The following is an 18873-nucleotide window of genomic DNA, read 5'->3' on the forward strand; positions in this document are numbered from 1 at the left end:
AGCGACGTCCCCCAAAGGCGGCACGAACAAAACACGTCCCCCAAACGCTCAATACGGCGCGGTTTGGGGGACCCTTGTCTTCCCAAAGTCTCCATATAGGTCTTTGGGGAGTGGCGGCGCCAAAAATCGCGTTCAGCCGTGCCCTTTAAAACAATTTTTCAGCTTGCGTGGCCTAACTATCTATCCCGCGTCCCCAGGGCGAACACAATAGAAATGGAGGCTAGTGGGGACGACAGCGCGCCGCGTGTTGGCGGCAACAAAGCGGGAAGAAAGTGCAGGAAACGTCTCCTGGCTGTGGACCCACCCCGTCAGTGTCGACGGAGTCGTCTTCCTCCTCGCCTTCCACACCCGTCAAAGGTTGCTCGCCTTCAGCGACTGCTCGCCTTCCGTGTCGGCGTTAATGTTGCTCGTCTTCAGCGTCGGCGTTAATACTCGTCAACGCCCCCTCGGCGCCATTTAAACCCCCTATGCCGCTTCCTCGCCGCACATTCCTACAAGCACCCTCTTCCATCTCCTCCAAAACCGTCGACCTCGTTGATCTTCTCCAGCACCGGCACCCTCGTCATGGACCACCAAGAACAAGAAGGTGCCGCTGCCAACGGCTTCGGCCGTTGTTGGCTTCTCGTCGCCGAGGTGCGCGCGCTGTGGAATGCGGGCTACCCCGTCCTGTCGGACATGCGATCCCGTCGAGATGGGCGCTCAGCGCGGGTGGCATGCCGGTCCCGCCGGTGCCGACGGGGTTGGCGCGCGCCACCGCCATCTACGACCACTATTGCGGTGAGTTGACGCCGGAGGAGGGCAACGACCCGCGCTGGTCCCCCGACAACGACTATGGTTGGTCCATCTTCTTCCAATGCCAGCACGAGGATCGCCTAGCTGCCTATGATTGTAACAGCGATCCACCAGCGAACAGTAACGCTAGGGGACGACGGCGGTGGTGGAGCGCGCCCGTGAGATGGGTCCTCACCTACATCGCTGAGGGGAACGACCCACCGCTGCAAATGCCGCCACGACAGTTGTAGTTGGCGCCCTCGCGAGGCCACGGCTAGTGGGCGGCGCGACGCCAGACGCCGTCTTCTTCGTCATGCTTCTCCTCTTCGTGCTCAACATGCCATCGTCACGTTTCTTGGTGACGGTGAAGGACGAGCTGAAGGAGGCTCCTCCTACTCGCAGGCGCCGCCATGGCGGTGGGGGTGTCGTCATCCGCGAACAGCGCCAACCTTCTCTGCCACGCCAGCTCCAGCCCGTCAAGCGGGAGTGGACGCCACCACCATAATACAAGGCTGCGGCGTCCATCGTCAGTGCGGAGGACGACCCCGAGGAGTTCCCGGGGCTACGCCGCGCCCAGCTGGAGTCGTTCCAGGCGACGGACGAGTTCGTCGAGGCCTGGAGCATGGTCGATCACCGCCAGGAGGAGGAGGAGGAGCGCCTCCGTCGCCTCGGCCTCGTCGTCAACCTAGACAACGACAACGCTGGCTAGTCCAGCAGGCCGCGCAGGAGGCGTAGGGACGCCAACCATGGATACAGCTACCTCGCGCAGCTGAAGGAGGAGCCCATCGACGAGGAGGACGACTACGCGGCGGCAATGTACTGCCGCCTAGGCCTCAGGCGTGGCGGGAACGACGGTTACTAAGGGCATCTCCAGCGGCGCGACGCATTTCGGACGCCCAAAAGTGGTCGCGAGCGTCCGTTTGCGTCGCCCCGTAGACATATTTCCGCGCGTCCGTTTGCGTCTGGGTGTGCTTCCACCGGGGCGACCCATTTTTTGAATTGCAACATAGTTAAAAACTTTCAAAGTAGTACATATGAATGCATAAAAACTATACAAAGTAGATCTATAGGCGTAGACTACTTGCTTCCTGACGGGCCGGCACCGTCGTTGCGTCGCTCCGTCGCCTGCTTCTCCGCCGCCTCCCGCGCGGCCGCTATGGCTCGGTGCGCAGCCGCGTCCTCTTGCAGGCACTGCTCCTGCCTCGCGTTGGCGGCGTCATCCTTCAGCGTCTCGAAAGACTCGACAATGGCCCTCTGCTCCGCCGCCTTCTCCTCTGGCGTAGGCGCATCAGGGTCATCGGAGGACCAAGATATCTCCGAGTCGGAGTCCTCTGCTGTAGCAGCGGCCGCCAGCCTGCGTTGTTCCAGCTCGGCGTCGACCGCCGCATGGGCCGCCCGCTCCTCCTCTGCTTCCTTCTCCGCTTCAGCCAGGGCTGCGGCGTCCCTGACCGGGTGGAGGAGGTCGGTGTTGTCTTCGGAGCTCGAGGCCGGGGGAGGTGGAGTGGGAGGTGAAGGTGGAGGTGGAGGCGCGGCAGCCTGGCCGTGTCCGGCGCTGCTCATGATGGATCTGCTAGGGCTGAGCGGAAGCGGCGCTACGGCAGCGGCGGCTAGGGTTTTTTGTGGGGAGGAGATGAGATGCTCGCGCCCCTGTTTATATAGGTCGGAGGCAGGGCGACGGCCACGCCACGCGTGGCATCGCTATTACTACGTGCGCAGAGGTAGGCGACGGTCGCGCGGCACGCGAGGTATCACCATTAACGCGGCCGCAGACTGCCGAAGCGACACCTCGGCACCAGTACTGGCGGAGAAGACGCATCGACGCTGCGTCACTGCCTGGTGGGCCAGACAAAACGTCCGCCAGACGCGAGCGGACACTTTCCGCGTCCGCCGAGCGTCCGCCAAAGACGCATCCCAGGCGCATATTGGGCCAGGTTTGCGTCTCCGCGGACGGTCCGATCACTTTGCGTCGCTCCGCTGGAGGTGGTGCAGACGCATTTCCGATCACGACGGACGAAAACGGTCGTTCAGCGACCATTTGTGTCGCGCCACTAGAGATGCCCTAATTTTAGTATAGGAGCCACAACTGAAAACCGCACGGCCCCTATTTTTGTTTTACCGCCGGTGCTTCATATGAGCTCTAAAACAACTACGCCGGAACTTATATGGGGATGACGAGTGGAGATGGTCTCAGCTAAGACGAAAGTTTAAAACGAAGCGGCATTTCGTGAAGTAAACGATCAAAGCACCGTGCTCTCTTTTGGAGTAATTTTCAGCTAGGATACACTCGTCCACTCGAGCAGGTACTTGACCGGGAATCAGACGAAAGCAGAGGCTACCCTTCTTCCCAGGCGAGGTTGTACGAGCTTGTCCTGTGACAGGGGTCCATGAATGCTGCTCGAGCATGGCGGGAGCAGCGCGGTGGCGCGCCAGTTGCCGAGGCGGGACTGACGCGAGACGGGCGGACAGGTCGCATCGGAAAGCCCATTCCACGCAGACACGTCGTGGGACCTTCAGCGGTAAAGCTAGCGCCGAGGTTCTCTTTCTTGGCATTGCCATTGGCTTGGCGCTGCTTTTCAGGAAGCGCAAATGTGGAGCTGCGTGCTCCTGGCCTCCTGGGTGAATCACGGGTTCCTCATCTGCGTCTGGCGAGGTAGCCAGGGTCAGGGACAACGGCGAAGGACGAAAGTTATCTGAGGTGAGACAAGCTGTAAAAAATGATGTAAATACAAAAATAACTTTGATACTTTATATGATTATTAAACACAATCACTTAGGGCGTATTCGGCAATCCTCCAGCTCTCAACTTCCCAAAATTCCACGGCGGAGCAGTGCCGAACACTCCACATCCACGAAGCTAGATTCGAGAAGCTAGCCCCATTTGCAATACAAAACACGAAGCACTACTTGCGCGAATTCACGGATCAGCAGTCTAAAATTACAAGAATATGCCACTGCCAAGTGAGAAAACGATTCGTTTGTTCCTTCCTCCTCGACCGAACCACATCCACTTTCCCCAATCCCTCTCCCTTCTCTCTAGCGTTGACGCGGCCAGGCTCAAGGACATCACAGCCGTCTGCTCTACAGCGGAAAGACACGGCGAAGCTGCGCACTCCCTCGCTCTACCCAGACCGGAGGTCCCCCGGCCTCTTCAACGCGCCGGCAGCCACAATCCGAGTTGCGCCCCTGCCTGCAGAATGATCCACCCTAGTCGCCCCAAATCGATGTGCATGCTCCGCGCTCGCCTCCTCCAACAGGCGCAACGCCGAAATCACCCCCGACCAGCTCTGGTCACCTCGCTCTAACCCCGGTGAGGGCAGTCGAGCAAACGGGGCAAGAAAAACATAGTAATCTTTGACGAATTAGGAAGCAAAAATATTCTTATTTTGATACAAGAAGAATCGGCACAAGAAAAAAGCAAAAAATCCTTTTTCTTGTGCCGAATAGAGGATTAAGAAGACCTGCAATTCCTCCGAAAAGGAAGAAATCCTTTTATTGTTCTCGCCTTTGCCTTGGATTCGATTCTCTTCTTTTGCATAAGGGGGATTTGGGGTCCGGAGAATATCGGCTGGGGACTTGGAGAAGACGACCAGGTGCTTGAAGAAGACGACCAGTGAATATAGCTTGCTGGGCTCAATTTCATCCTTCTGAACGTGTCCAGAAGCAAGCCGGCCAATAAGAAACGGGCTTCCCGGCCCAGCCGAACGGAGGAGCGCGCCGAACGTTTCCTACTCCATTGGGGACGCTGGAGTCGCGATGTGAAGCCGGATCAGAGGAGTTTTACGAAGCGGGAGGGTTCCCGAACACGCCCTTAGTACAATAAATAGAAACACATTTGGTTAGAAGTAAAAGTAAAACCTAAAAGCATACAATACTAACATCTCAATGTCAAGACCTGACCCTTGTTTACTAGAAGATTCTATAATTCTATCGATTGAAACTTTTGAATGGCAAGGAAATTGCCTATGTCTTAGCAGGTAAAGCCTCGGAGGACATGATCAAAAAGGTGGAGAAGTCTCTCAAGAAGGTATCTATTAGAAGGATAAGAAGGAAGAGAGCCGTAACAAGCAAAGTTTAGCAGATGATTAATTGTTGGACTCTTTTGGGTTGTGTGGGTCTTGTTAGCGACGTTGTGCTCTTGGGTTGTTGGTTCTAGTTGGTTTAGAGGTCGCTTTCTTTTGTTGTTGTTCTCTTGTAGGTGTGCTCTTGCCTCTTGGTGATCCTGTTGTTGTAGGTTTTCGCTCGGTTTTCTCCTAAAAACTGAGCACCTTCTTCTTAATTAATAGATGAGGTAGAGCTTTTGCCTCCGTTTAAAAAAAAAAAAACTTTTGAATATCCTTAGCTCGATACCTACCTTAGTGATGATTATCTTTGTCACCCCTTTAAGAAGGTGTCTATGGGCATGAGCGGATACATGAATGCAATCCTTTTGTTTTAAGTCGAACATCTTTAAATTTGAATTAATTTAGAGTCATTCTTGTTGCTATTTTTTCTAGAAAATTAATCAAAGTTAATATATAGTTTGATTTAAGATATATTTAGACATACATTTATTTAAGAACGGATAGATTAGCTTTGTTTTTTTTTTAACTTTGAGCAGTGGTATATCAAAGGTGAATTGCGTAAAACCACAACCATTGAGACACTTGTTGCATAACCATAACTATCGTATTTTTTGCACAAAACCTCAGATTATTGTGGTGACTTGTTGCACTGACAGGTTTAACTTATTTAATACTTTTTTTTGTGGAGAAACACTTGTTTTATCAAATGCAAAGAATCGTAAACAGGCTACTTACACCCCTAGGAAGAACTAACGTGGGCTTGGCCCCCTTTTTTCTCCTTTTATTCATGGACTCTGCTACCCGGCGGCGCCGCATGGAAGCAAGACCTGTGCGGCGGTTCTTTGCCCTGCATGCATGCAGTGACATATATGGTAACGTCATTTAGAATCCCATTAACGATTAAACTAAAAAAGCTTTATCTCTGAAACCGCTAATCTGATTAAAAATTTGTTTTCGCTGTTGGCTTAGTTGCAACAAGATCTTTAAAACTAGACCCCATGTTGATATGTTTTGAGAAACTTTTTTTTTTCATTAGTAATTGCCAGATTGTTATCACTCACCTACCAGATTATTCGCTACTTAGTTGTGTGATTGTAAATAAGTAGATTGATAGGCTTATGTATGTTACTACACATCAATGTAAATCTCCATGATAAATTTGTCTGGAATGATATCATCATTCAGGTCTTACAAACACGTGAATATACGTTCATTATGTGCACATATCACTGCAATATCTACAAACGTGTAAAATTTATCCAATAATTATGTACAATTATCATAGTAATTATCGGTTGCTCATCTGCAAACCATATTACTATAACCTGGAAAATGGTGTGATGAAAAACAACAACATAATACCCTGCAATGTCTTAAAAAACATGGGAAAACTTATCTGGTAACCAAGTATAATTACTAGCAAAGATCGGCGTGGCGGCACGCCGCGCCAGTATACAGATGAACAATTTGGTGAAAAAAATATGAATACACCACTAAAATTATAATATATGTTTAGACTAAACCTGAACTTAAAATGGGACAATTATATTTTTCCACTATTGTTTTCATCTTAGTGTGTGCACTTGCAATAGAGAAAAACAACTACCATTGCAAAGCAGATAATAAAGGAAGCTAAAAACATAAATATTGTGAATTGGCAGAGGCATTACCTTTCATAAAATATAGGCAGCCACATGTTTTTTTGTCTTCTTTACTTTCAACAGCTTGCCTTCTTTACATATGCACCAATGTTCCGAAACACCACTCCCCAGTTAACTACAAATATGTTACATAAATAATAGTAGGTGATACCTATGACACATTGTAAAGTAAAATAGTGAAATCACCAGAAATTTCTTTATTAAGAAATTATTGAACTTTGATTTGTACCAGTCTCTAAACATGCATATGACATTGTAACCATCTAAATCCAAAAACAAAATATTTTTGCCAGTAAACTCAGCAAAGTAAATATATTGAAGATCATAAAGTTCTTGAATTGAAAAATGCATATACATCATTGGCACACGGTGTCCAAAAGCAAACAGATCACATGTACCACTACTACTAAGAAGTGCTCCCCTGTTAGAGATCGCACCTATTGAGTAACTTGTGCTCTTATCCGGTCACTATGCTAACACAGCGGCTGTAGACCAATGCAGGTCATCGCAAGAACCGCTTGTGAGAAATGGCTTCCAGTTGGTGAAAATGAGTGTAGCCGACACACTATATGGACCTTAAACAACAGAAAACAGGGCCGATAACAAAGCTTGCTGGCTGCACACACCAGCCAAAAAGCAGCTTACATACATCAGAAACGGTAGCATCTTACACTTCACATCCCATGCGACTCATATATTAAGCACATGAACATGTGTAACCTAGTCATTATCCGAGAAATGCAACCCCTTCTTCGACGTTGGGTTCTGGCTAGCACCAACACTCTTGCGCTTTATTCCTTCAGTGGCATCGGAGCCAGTCGACAACAGCAACATATTGTCTGTCAGAAATCCAAAAAGACTGCTAAGACTGTCAAATTATACCTCATTGACTTTTTTCCCATCAAGACATACCTCATTGATAGCGGATGCTGACGATGATGTACTCTATGGCGTGAGATCCATGGGCGGCGGCAGAGTTGAAGTCTCACTAGGACCTTGAGCCTGCTTGGAGTTTGAGGAGTAGAGAGCCTTTGCAGCTCTAGCCTAAAGCTGAACCATCTATGCCCTACCGCAGGGCAACACTGACATGGATGATCGGCTCAACAATCTGCATGTGGAAGTGTGCTGGTAAAGCACATATTGCTATTCACATGAAAAACCACATATTGCTAGTAAGCATAAAAATTTCACCAGCTGCTTACTTACATGTGCCATAATGCTACACATAGAAATTAACTAAAATGACGCACCTGGAGAGTAAGCACCTAAGATAACAAAATTCTATTGAGAAATTTTCAATTTGGTCGCTTCTTCTGCCTACTTGCCATATTTAGTTCAACCAAGAGGGAAATGTAGATTTAATTTTGCATCGATGTCCTCAGGTCATTATGAGATTTACGCTAAAATGATTGCAAAAAAGCTCTGGAGTTAGAGCCTACCAAGTAACGTCCTCTCTTCTCATATCGAGTCGTCAGATTGTTTGACATGGGAAAGGTGGAAATCAAGCTTGGGGTTCCAAATAAGTAGCTACTTTTTATCTCAAGTCTGAACAACCTAAAACATCTAAAAACAATAAAATAAATATGCTAAAAAGATCAATGTCTTCATAAATAAAGGAGAGCAACCACTTCTTAGAAAGGAACAGTAACCTCATGCCAACCAATTCATTCTTCAGCGTTGCGCCTGTCAGTAGTTCAAGAATAAATGATGCTTTCATGTTAAATTACAACGGACACTGTAGGTGTGATAGAAAACGGAGGATAAGGAATGTGTAAAAACATTTGACATCTTCTGATGTCATCTTGTAGTAGTACGTGAAAGGAGGTTACCATGTCATATTCCCCAAACTTATCTATACGCTTCCTGATTTTTCTGAATCTGCCACCGATGTATTACTACTACAGCCACACTTATTTGAATCTTGGATTCGAAAAGGGTTAAATTTCTTGCTGAATAGTACAACAGTACCGGCAATACATATATTTCTTTAGTCGATATAAATTGCGACCCAGATCTCGTGAATATATCGATTCCAGCTAACGATGACACTATGACTTCAATTCGATTGATTCTTAACAAATTAGTATTTTCAATTTGCGAGGGCCGTTGTCTCTATACAAGAAATCATTGGTTAAGAAGAATAGTGAATTCTTGGGCAACAACGTTCTCAATCTGCCACCGATGTATTAATAAATATCACATATACTACTACAGCCACACTTATTTTAATCTTGGATTCGACAAAGGGTTAAATTTCTTGCTGAATAGTACAACAGTACCGGCAATACAGATTATAGACGAAAATAAAGATTGTAGGGACATCACCAGACATATGGATTCCTTCTCCGAATCAATTCATATACAAAATATTCAGAAGCAGCAAAGAAAAAACTTTCTTGTATTAAAAAAGTAGAATCGGTTATGACAAACAATTGTGGTTGTTTGAAGATCTCTAGATGACACATGCTACAAGTTATTATTGATAGAGTACGATGCAGAGGATCAAAGTTCTCCTTATAAAGATGTTTGAAAGCTCATCATATTGATAATCATATAGACCTATAAAATAACACTCAACTATTTTACAGTGGCTTGGACAGGGACACTAAGAACATCTGCTCCATGCAATGTAGCATTTTGTAAGATTAGGTCAGTAAACCCATATCAATATTCAAGGCAGCTAAAATAAGTTCAAAACCAGATGATTTATCTTGAGGAGCATTTTGTAAGATTTAGTCAGTAAAACCATATCAATATTCAAGGCAGCTAAAATAAGTTCAAAACCAGATGATTTATCTTGAGGACCAATAAAAAATATCAGTGCATGGAATAAATATCTATGCAGGATTTGAGACCAAAATAAATCAATTCCTTTTAACTACAGGCTCAAGAGTCAAGAAGTAGAATGCAATTTTGTTCACTGATGCACATGAAACAAACTAACCAAGCTCTCCGATTTGACACGACGCATGTCAACCAAGAACTAAAAGAGATGAAGACCATCAGGACAGACCTGGCAAACTTGCTCGTGTGTTTGGCGCTATTGTAAGATTGAGATACCAAACCTAGAATGAATGTAAGGAAAAAATTGCATTGTGGTCAACTGGTGGTGTTCATTGGAATGAACTTATAAGAGAAAATAAAAGGTGGGAGAGAGAGAACACCAGATCGACGAAGAGGAGGAAATGAGTAATGTGTCACCTGGAGTCCCCTTGCCGGTGGTCCACGAACTGAATGCCACATTTGTGTACACACGTGGCTCTACCGCACTGTGTCTGCAATTTGCATGTATCAAACCAAAACATGGTCATAGAGGAAGATCTTATCTCCATAATACATCTGAACTAATGAGAGAAGAGGATACATGTACTTTGTAGATTAAAGGTGCTAAAAGTCATGTGTGTTTTCTAGAAAATGTCTGAGATACATAGAGGAGACCGCACTTTTTTTGTGTGCATCTTCTTGATTTATTCAACACAAAGTAACTGATTCCCAAACAGCCAGGACAACATAGAGAAAAACATAAATGTATTTTAAAGATTAAATGTAAGAACATATCGCAGATTGTTACTCCAAAGTATAACAAAATACTATTTAGCTGTATTTGAAGCTGAGAAATCAACTGAGGGCCGGGCCAGATTATCAAACACCAAACTGAATTGCATCTAAATTGAAACTACCAATTACAAAGCAACCAGGTAACTAATAATCATATGATGGCTCTGTCCATGCATGAATTATGAACGCTTGGTGGAAAAAATTAAGAGGGGAAGCAGAGGTAGGGAAGATGCTGCCGAAACCTGTGTGAACCCGAATCTGCCATCGCTGCACAGAAAAAGGAGAGGAGGTGAGTCCTCAAGCAGCAATCCCTGCGCATCCTAGAGCTGCCGCTGTTGTGCCCCCTACAGCCTCCGCTGTCATGCTCTGCATACGTCACCCCGGCGCCGCACTCCATGGTCGCTATTGTCAGGAGTAGCAACTCGCGGCGCGGTCACGCACCACCACGCGCTGTTTAAGAGAGAGGCTAGAGGAGCTGTTATTCCGCGCCTTCGAGTCGCCATCGTCTCACGCCGCAACCCCCGGTCGCCGCGATCTCAAATCATCGTATGTGAGCCCCGCCGTCGCACGCCCGTAGCACGCGGGAGTGGCGGCTACGTACACGGGGTAGAGGTGCGGCCCTTGAGCCCTCGCCGTCGCGCGCCCGTAACAGCGGGAGCGGCGGCTCCACGGGGCATAGAATCGGCCCTTGAGCCCCAGCCATGGCGCGCCCGTAACTCGCCGCAGCTAAACTTGGGAGGGGCGGCTCAGCGGGGCAGCGGTTCGGCGACCGACGCTAACCCTCTCCCTCTGTTCCGGGAACGAAATGCAGCCGCTGTCACTACAATCCCGGCCAACTCAGACCTCTTCCCATGCTGCTCCTCGCCGGCACGGCGCGACACCGCATCGGCCTCCTCCGCCTGCGAAGCCTTGCCTTGGTCAACGGCACGCCGTCATCGGCCTCCTCGCGCGGGTCTCCGGTGTTCTGGTGGTGGGATGGTTACTTGTGCGGGCGCAGCTCCTCTACAGTACTGGTGTTACTGTACCTGTACAGTAATTTAGAAAATCTGCCGTCCAATTTAATCTAATGAGCCTCCTGCCACTCATCGATGGACACCGGATTAGAAACAAACTTAGGCGCCAAATTTGTACATGCGGATTAGAAACAAACTCATCGAGGGCGACTTCGCGGAGTGGTGGTCGCTAGTGGTGCGGACCGTCCCTCGCCAACTGCGCAAAGGCACTTCGTCGATTATCATGCTTACGGCATGGCGGATTTGGAAACACCGGAACGCGGCAGTCTTCGACAACGCACGTCCCTCGGTGACTTCCTTATTCAACGACATCGTGGCCGAGGCGCGGCAATGGGCGAACGCGGGAGCCCGGGGCGTGCGCCAGTTACTCCCCTAGTTTAGTCTTTTCCTTTTCTTGGGTCGAGTTGTACGGCGTGTTGTGTCCGTACTCGGACTTGTACATAAACTCTTCTTTATCTATCAATGCATCGAAACGCAAGGCTTTTGCGTTTTCGCGAAAAATAATTTGTACATGCAGAGGCAGCTCCCTCGCAAGTTATAGTATTTCAGAAGAGCGGCGGCCATTGGTGAACTTGCATGGGCTGCACTCGCAACAATATTGTTGATTGCTGACCGTATAAGATCGGCACCAACGGAACCAGTTGTCACGGCCGGCCGGCACCAGCGGCAGCAGCAATCGACGAGGTCTACATGGCCGGCCGGCCGGCCAGCCTGCACTGTACAACATCAGTTGCGCCAAATTTGTACATGCCTGGACTCGGCATTATGTGCCATCGCGAGGTGGTTGTGTGGTGGTGGATGTGTCGTGCGGCGTCTGAGAGATTGGTGGCGGCGACTGGCGGCTAGAATTGGATGATGGGAGAGAAGAACAGCTTGTCGGTGGGTTTTTAACGGCGGCGGACGTGCATTGAAAGCGCGTGAGGAAGGTGGGTGAATGCCGCGTGGCCAGTTGTCACTGCCATCCTCGTCGCCGCCTCGGTTTCCGAGCGATGCTATTGACGCCGGTGACCGTCCAGCACGCGTCGTTTTTAATGTGACCCATCGCCTGACAAGGTGGCCTCACCCACGAAACCCGCCGTGTCACTTGGCGTCGGTGCGCTCGCGCCCTTTGCCCAGGAGCCGGTATGGGGTTGCCGGCGCTTCTATTGGGCTTGAACCCGTGTCGGTGTGAGACAAAAAACAACACCGGCCCCTAAATAGCTATGCATGGGGGCCGCTGGTGGAGATACTCGGCGTGTCACTACCGGCGACAAGGTGTCAAGGAAGGGCAGCGTGTCGCTGTCGCTTTGGAGAGGTGTCGAGGAAGGACGTTTGGCTGCGAAGAAGGGCCACGTGTTGCTGCTAACGACGAGGCATCCCAAATCCCAGTTACGCGTATTGTTTTCATGTCACTTGGAGGAAGAACTAGAGATGTGCTATGATGCAGCTGTTTAGCCAATTGATCCTTAATCTACAGGAGATGATCCTGCTCTGTTTTTTGGCGCTAGTTTGCAGTGCTCACGTAATTCATTTGGCGCCAAAAGGAAGATATATGTGATATTCCCTCCATACCACCTTAAACACAGGAATTATTTTTCTAATCCGGTGTCCACCGATGAATGGCAGGAGACCCGTTAGATTAAACTGGACGGCAGATTTTTTGAATTACTGTACATGTACAGTAAGGCCAGTACTGTAGAGGAGCTGCGCCCTACTTGTGCAGCCATGGAGGTGGAGGGAGACTTCAGCCAGGGAGGAGCTCTCCACGGGAGGCGGCGGCTGAGTAGAGAGGGGTTAATGGATTGGATCGCGGAGAAGAAAATAGAGAAACGTGTCGGAGCGGACAGCGGAGGCATCCAACCATGCCACGAATCCCTTCTCGATTCTTCGAACTTGAAACCGCGCAAGTAAAAATGACAGATCCTGCAAGTTCCTACCCCACCGTGGCCCACCATCATCCTAGCTTTGTCGAGCCTACAGCCACACCAGGAACTCACCAGAGTATCTCGCCACGAGAGCTCCACTGAAAGGAAACGGTTTAAACTGCACACGTGGCAACACCACATAAATGCCAAACCTACCACCTAAATTCTAGAGGGCACCAAAATTGCACACATAAAAGATCCATGAAAATTAAACCATCCAAAGCACACACGTGTCGCCGTCATGTTAATTTCCAACCTTTCCCAAAATTCTCACAAAAAAGATGTTTGTTCCCAAATAGTATAGTACTTATTATGGTAGTTGTTCATATTAATCTGGCAACTAGTACGGCGAAAAAAAAGTCATCAAAATATAGCAGCGAGGGATCTAGTTTTGAAGCTCTCGTCGATACGAACTTAGCGGTATAAACAGATCGATAATCGGAATAACGGTTTAGAAGATAAATCATTTTGAAATTTCAAATTTAGTAATTAATGCGATGATGCCACCTAGTTGCTACATGCATGCATGTGCTCTCTCCTATAGGCAACGCATGCAAAAAAGCTACCGCCGTACAAGAAGATTAGTGGTGCGGCGCTTTCACTTAGATTTTCCCTTTATTCATTTCTCTAGCCTGTTTTTCTCCTTTTCATTCATTTCTTTAGCTAACATATGGGTTGGGCTAAATCTTAGGTTCAGGCCCCCACTCTTACACTCTACTGGCCTCGCTACTGGTTGAATAGTTTTGGGTACATATTTAAACAATTAAACATATATTGCTACTTCATCAATAATATGTTTGTCACACTCGTGATTAGAATGTATTAAGATATTTATGTTTTTGGATAGATAATTGTTTGATATGATTTTTGTGGTGTTTATTAAGTTTTTTTATTTGCAAAAATAATCCGACCACGTAAATTTGTATTTAACATCGATGTTTAGCATAAGGGGAGAGGGGTCTATTACATCCTAAAATGCATTCACGAGAAAATCATTTCTGGTAATAATTGTACTTATATGATTTTTAAAGCATTTGAAGTCTTCTCTAAAATTTGGAGTTGCACCCAGTTGTGGATCCATGGCTAGTTATAGGGATGCACAAGACACCTCCTAGATAAGTATTTTGTTGCAAAATATTTCATCCAATCCATAACAAACATCATGGTTTTAGTTTAAGTTGAAACTAAAACCACTGCACTTATTATGGATTGAAGGGAGTAGCATTTTTTCATCATATGTACCCCTAAGAATGATTTTTTAATCTGTTGTGGCACCCTCCTGGTTTCAAATGGTGTAGCTCCACCATTGGTTGCACCATGCACTAATGTAACGACCCAACATGTCAGGATGCCGCTAGATGAGTCAAACCTTTGATCTGAACCTCCTACAACACCATGTCTCACTAGTTGTGGTTTTACAAAAAAATACTTTATGTCGCGGTGATTGGGGTTTCGCGCACTTCCCTAGCTTGTATGTCCATGGCAAGGCCTTCGCGATCGACCGTAGGCATACGTGTATGAACTCCAGCGTGTTTTACATTATGTTCCGAATTTCATCCGGGATCACTTCGTATTGATGTGTTTAAATCAATAAAGCGTTATTCCTGTAAAGTGGTTTACAGGCGAGAGTATAGTAGTGGATCATCATACTACTGCTCAGTGTTCGCAAACAAATTGAAGATGTTGGGGCAGGAACTTTCGGTTGCCACGCAAGATAGGGCACAAGATAAGCTCCGGCCATTTCCAATGGTGTGTGCGGGATTAACCGATGCACGCACAGCTCCCCGCGCCCGCTTCCTGGTGGGCCGGCTCATTAATTCATTCGCTCACCGAAAATAAATAGAAGCTATCTCTAACATGCAACAAGATATGAGCAACAGTTCAGAGGCTTCAGCTCCGCTTGGCTAGTACACAAAGACTAGAGTTCGAATCTCCTTCTATAAGAATTGCACCTTTTTCTTGAATTTGAACAAATTCCAATGGAAACTTAGCAAATTTCAAAATAGAACAAAATTTGAATTTGAAATAAATTTCGAAACCGAACAGAATTTTAAAACTGAGCAAATTTCAAAATAGATCAAAATTTGAATTCAAGCAAATTTTGAAACTAAGCAAATTTAAAAATAGAATAAATTTTAAATTTGACAAAATTTCGAAACTGGACAAAATTTTAAAACTGAGCAAATTTCAAAACAGAGAAAAGTGAATTCGAACAAATTTCAAATCTGAGCATAATTGCAGAACTGAGCAAATTTCAAAACAGAACAAAATTTGATATTTTAAAACATAATGTTTATGTTTTTTAGTAAAAAAAAGGAAAGAAAATGAAAAAAATAAAAGAACCAAATAAAACCGAAAAGAACCAACATGACTAGAACCAAAAATAAACCGACGCATAACACTAGTAGTTGTTGGCGCGATATTGGGCCGTGGCTCAAGGTATCCGTGGTGCGTGCGTACCCTATTAACCGTCGCTAATGAGCCATGTATAGGAATCACCATTTCCAACGGGAATTCCTATTCATCACCCGCGAGGCGTTTTTGGGCCGCGTGCCATTAACATGCTCGAGGCTGTATAAGAATTGCACCTTTTTCTTGAATTTGAACAAATTCCAATGGAAACTTAGCAAATTTCAAAATAGAACAAAATTTGAATTTGAAATAAATTTCGAAACTGAACAGAATTTTAAAACTGAGCAAATTTCAAAATAGATCAAAATTTGAATTCAAGCAAATTTTGAAACTAAGCAAATTTAAAAATAGAATAAATTTTAAATTTGACAAAATTTCGAAACTGGACAAAATTTTAAAACTGAGCAAATTTCAAAACAGAAAAAGTGAATTCGAACAAATTTCAAATCTGAGCATAATTGCAGAACTGAGCAAATTCAAAATTTGATATTTTTAAACATAATGTTTATGTTTTTTAGTAAAAAAAGGAAAGAAAATGAAAAAATAAAAGAACCAAATAAAACCGAAAAGAACCAACATGACTAGAACCAAAAATAAACCGACACATAACACTAGTAGTTGTTGGTGCGATATTGGGCCGTGGCTCAAGGTATCCGTGGTGCGTGCGTACCCTATTAACAGTCGCTAATGAGCCATGTATAGGAATCACCATTTCCAACGGGAATTCCTATTCATCACCCGCGAGGCGTTTTTGGGCCGCGTGCCATTAACCTGCTCGGAGGCTGTAGGCCCGATTTTTACGGTTTTCGTCAACTTTTCTAGTTTTCTTGGGTTTTGGTTTTCTTTCGGGTTTTCTTTGTTCTTTTCGATTTTTTCTTTTTTCTGTTTTTTTTCTTTTTTTAACAAATTTTAAAGTGGAGCAAAATTTAAAGTTAAGTAAATTTCAAATTCGAACAAATTTTTAAAGTAAGCAAATTTTTTATCTTAGCAAATTTCACATCTGAGAAAATTTTGAATCTGGGCAATTTTTAAATCTAAGCAAATTTCAAATCTTGGCAAATTGGAAATCTAAGCAAATTTTCGAATCTGATTTTTTTTGAAATAACAAACTAATGGGCCAAGCCCATGAAGGGGTTTCCCCATAGCGATGGGGTGATGGTTAGGCTCCCATTTCCGGGGGCTGCTGTGCACCGACCTGGTCGGCATTTACCGGGCACCGCACACCCTAGCGACCAGGTCGGTGGGTTGGGCCGCGGCCCATTAAAGTTTCTTTTCTGTTAATATTTTTTCTTTTTCAATATCTAACTTTTAAAAAAAATCAGAGAACAAAATTTGAAAATCTGTTCAGATTCGAAATTTTTGAAAATTCAAAAATGTTCAGATCATGATTTATTTATTTTTTTTCGAAATTTGAAATTTTTTTTGAAATCTATAAAATTTATATTTTCCAAAAATTAACATTTTTTGTTATGAACATTTTTTGAATTTGAACATTTTTCCAAATTTGAACGGATTTCAAATTTGAACGCTTTTATAATTTGAGCATTTTTGTATTTGAATATTTTTCAAATTCGAACAAATTTCAGATTTGAACATTTTTATAATTCGAACATTTTTTGTATTTGAACGTTTTTAAAATTTAAACATTTTTTGAATTTTGAAAAAAAATTAATTTTGAATTTAAACTATTTTCAAATTTCAACAAAAAATAAACATAAAAGAAACAAAACAAAAAAGAAAAAGAAAAAAGAAATAGAAACAGAAAAAAAAAAGAAAAAAAAAAGAAAAAAGAAAAAAAAAGAAACAGAAACAGAAAACAGAAAGAATAGGCGAACTGGGCCGACCAGACCGGCCCATACCGTGCGCGAGAGGTGTGCGGCGCGCAGTAGAAGCCGACCTGCTCGGTGTATAGGATTTACCCCCATTTCCAACCGAGGAATCGGTGAAGCCCGAGGCCCAGTTCTAAGAAACGGGCTAGATGAAATCCTTTCATCTCGTAAGCCCAATAATATCTGAACAGGCCGAAATATCTGCATAGCGAAGATGCTGGAGTCAAGCACAGTTCTGGTTCACGGCTTTACGTGTCAAATATGGCCCCTTTCTTCCTACGAAATCTTGGCCTGCTTGTCGTCTCTGTTTGTAAGGGTCATCTGCCGGCTACCGGCCTCTCCTACGAAATCTTAGTGTCAAATATTCCTGTATTTTTGCTGGCAAATATGCATTGGAAACTACACGAGGGTGAGGAGAAAAGACCCATCTACCATGCTGTTTATATATACTCTAGTACTCTGCACACAGAAGCTCTACATGCATCTCCTTTATCTGCCTACTATCGACCTGCGTATGAACCCATGGGAGACGTGACGTAATCATATCACAAAATCTGTAGGTCTATCCATACAGCTGACCACCAAACCATAGCCAAACCGACAACACGAAGAAAGCTTAAAGAAAGGCCAGTTCGCCTGCCGTGCCGCGTTCCAGGTTCCAGCTCCCGCCCGCCAGTCGGTCGCTCACCACCTTCCCCGCGCCAAATCCAATCGGTGAGATTGCCGGATCTGCGTTCGCTCGATCCCACCCACCACACCACATCATTGGCTCAGCTCATCCGAAAAGTAGTGAAAGGAAGAAGAAGATGACGATGGCTACGTATATATATGCCTCCTTCCGTTAGTTCAGAAAGGCCATGTACCTGAACCGAACCTTCCGTCGAGCCGTCAGTCGTCTCTCGTCAGCCTAGTTGTAGGAAGGGCGGGCGGCCGCCTGTGATGGAACGGAATGCGACGCGACTGGTAACCGGCTGCCGGCCGCTTCGCAATACCTTCCGTGCAAGACTGCAGGTGATGGAAGTGCGCGCCTTTCGATGTACGTACCGGATCATGTCATCAGCCAACGAGTTTTACACGTTGCTCCTCGATCCGATGATCTCTGTCCACTACGAGTTGCATGCGTACCCAGCTGAGCCGATCAATCCTTTCTCCGTGCTCTGGTCTATACGTTGGTGCTTCGCCCTCATCCATGAACCATCCTCTTGCGTTTTCACCTGCTCAATTATTCGAAAGGAAGCCTAGGTCCACCCGTGTTGACTCGGATTCAAAGAGAGAAACCAAGCTGCACGTCTCCCCAGCATTCCCACGGGCCAAACTGCCCGCTGCGAACGCAACACCGGCCGGCGATCTGCCCGACTCCACCACCGGCCACCACCGCACCGCAGCCATACGGCAATAACGATCGGATGACGCAGCTAGCGTTCACGTCCGCCGGCGCCCGGATCTCACTCACATGGTCAGGCAGATAAGCTCATCGCGCGTCCCCAGAGTTTTCCAGATGCGGATTCGCGCCGATCGATCCATCCATCTAGCGACGACAGACAGGCAGATTTACATCGGGGCCGAGAGATCCCGCCGGAACAGCGACCCGTATTCGTTTTTGCACGATGGATCCCCATCACCTCATCCGCTCGACCGAATCGACCAAGGATTTTCGTTTCACG

General features: G+C 46.0%; 1 long non-coding RNA gene across 1 annotated transcript; it reads right to left on the reverse strand.

The window, feature by feature from the left end:
• Window positions 1–6933: 6933 nt before the first annotated feature.
• Window positions 6934–10108, reverse strand: LOC139838559 (uncharacterized). The gene is made up of 2 exons (XR_011755872.1): window positions 7406–10108; window positions 6934–7332 (listed from the first exon to the last, which is right to left on the reverse strand). It is a non-coding gene; the product is annotated as an uncharacterized lncRNA (long non-coding RNA).
• Window positions 10109–18873: the final 8765 nt, after the last annotated feature.

This window comes from Lolium perenne, chromosome 3 (genome assembly GCF_019359855.2).
Source record: "Lolium perenne isolate Kyuss_39 chromosome 3, Kyuss_2.0, whole genome shotgun sequence".
In the NCBI taxonomy this organism is placed as follows: domain Eukaryota; kingdom Viridiplantae; phylum Streptophyta; class Magnoliopsida; order Poales; family Poaceae; genus Lolium; species Lolium perenne.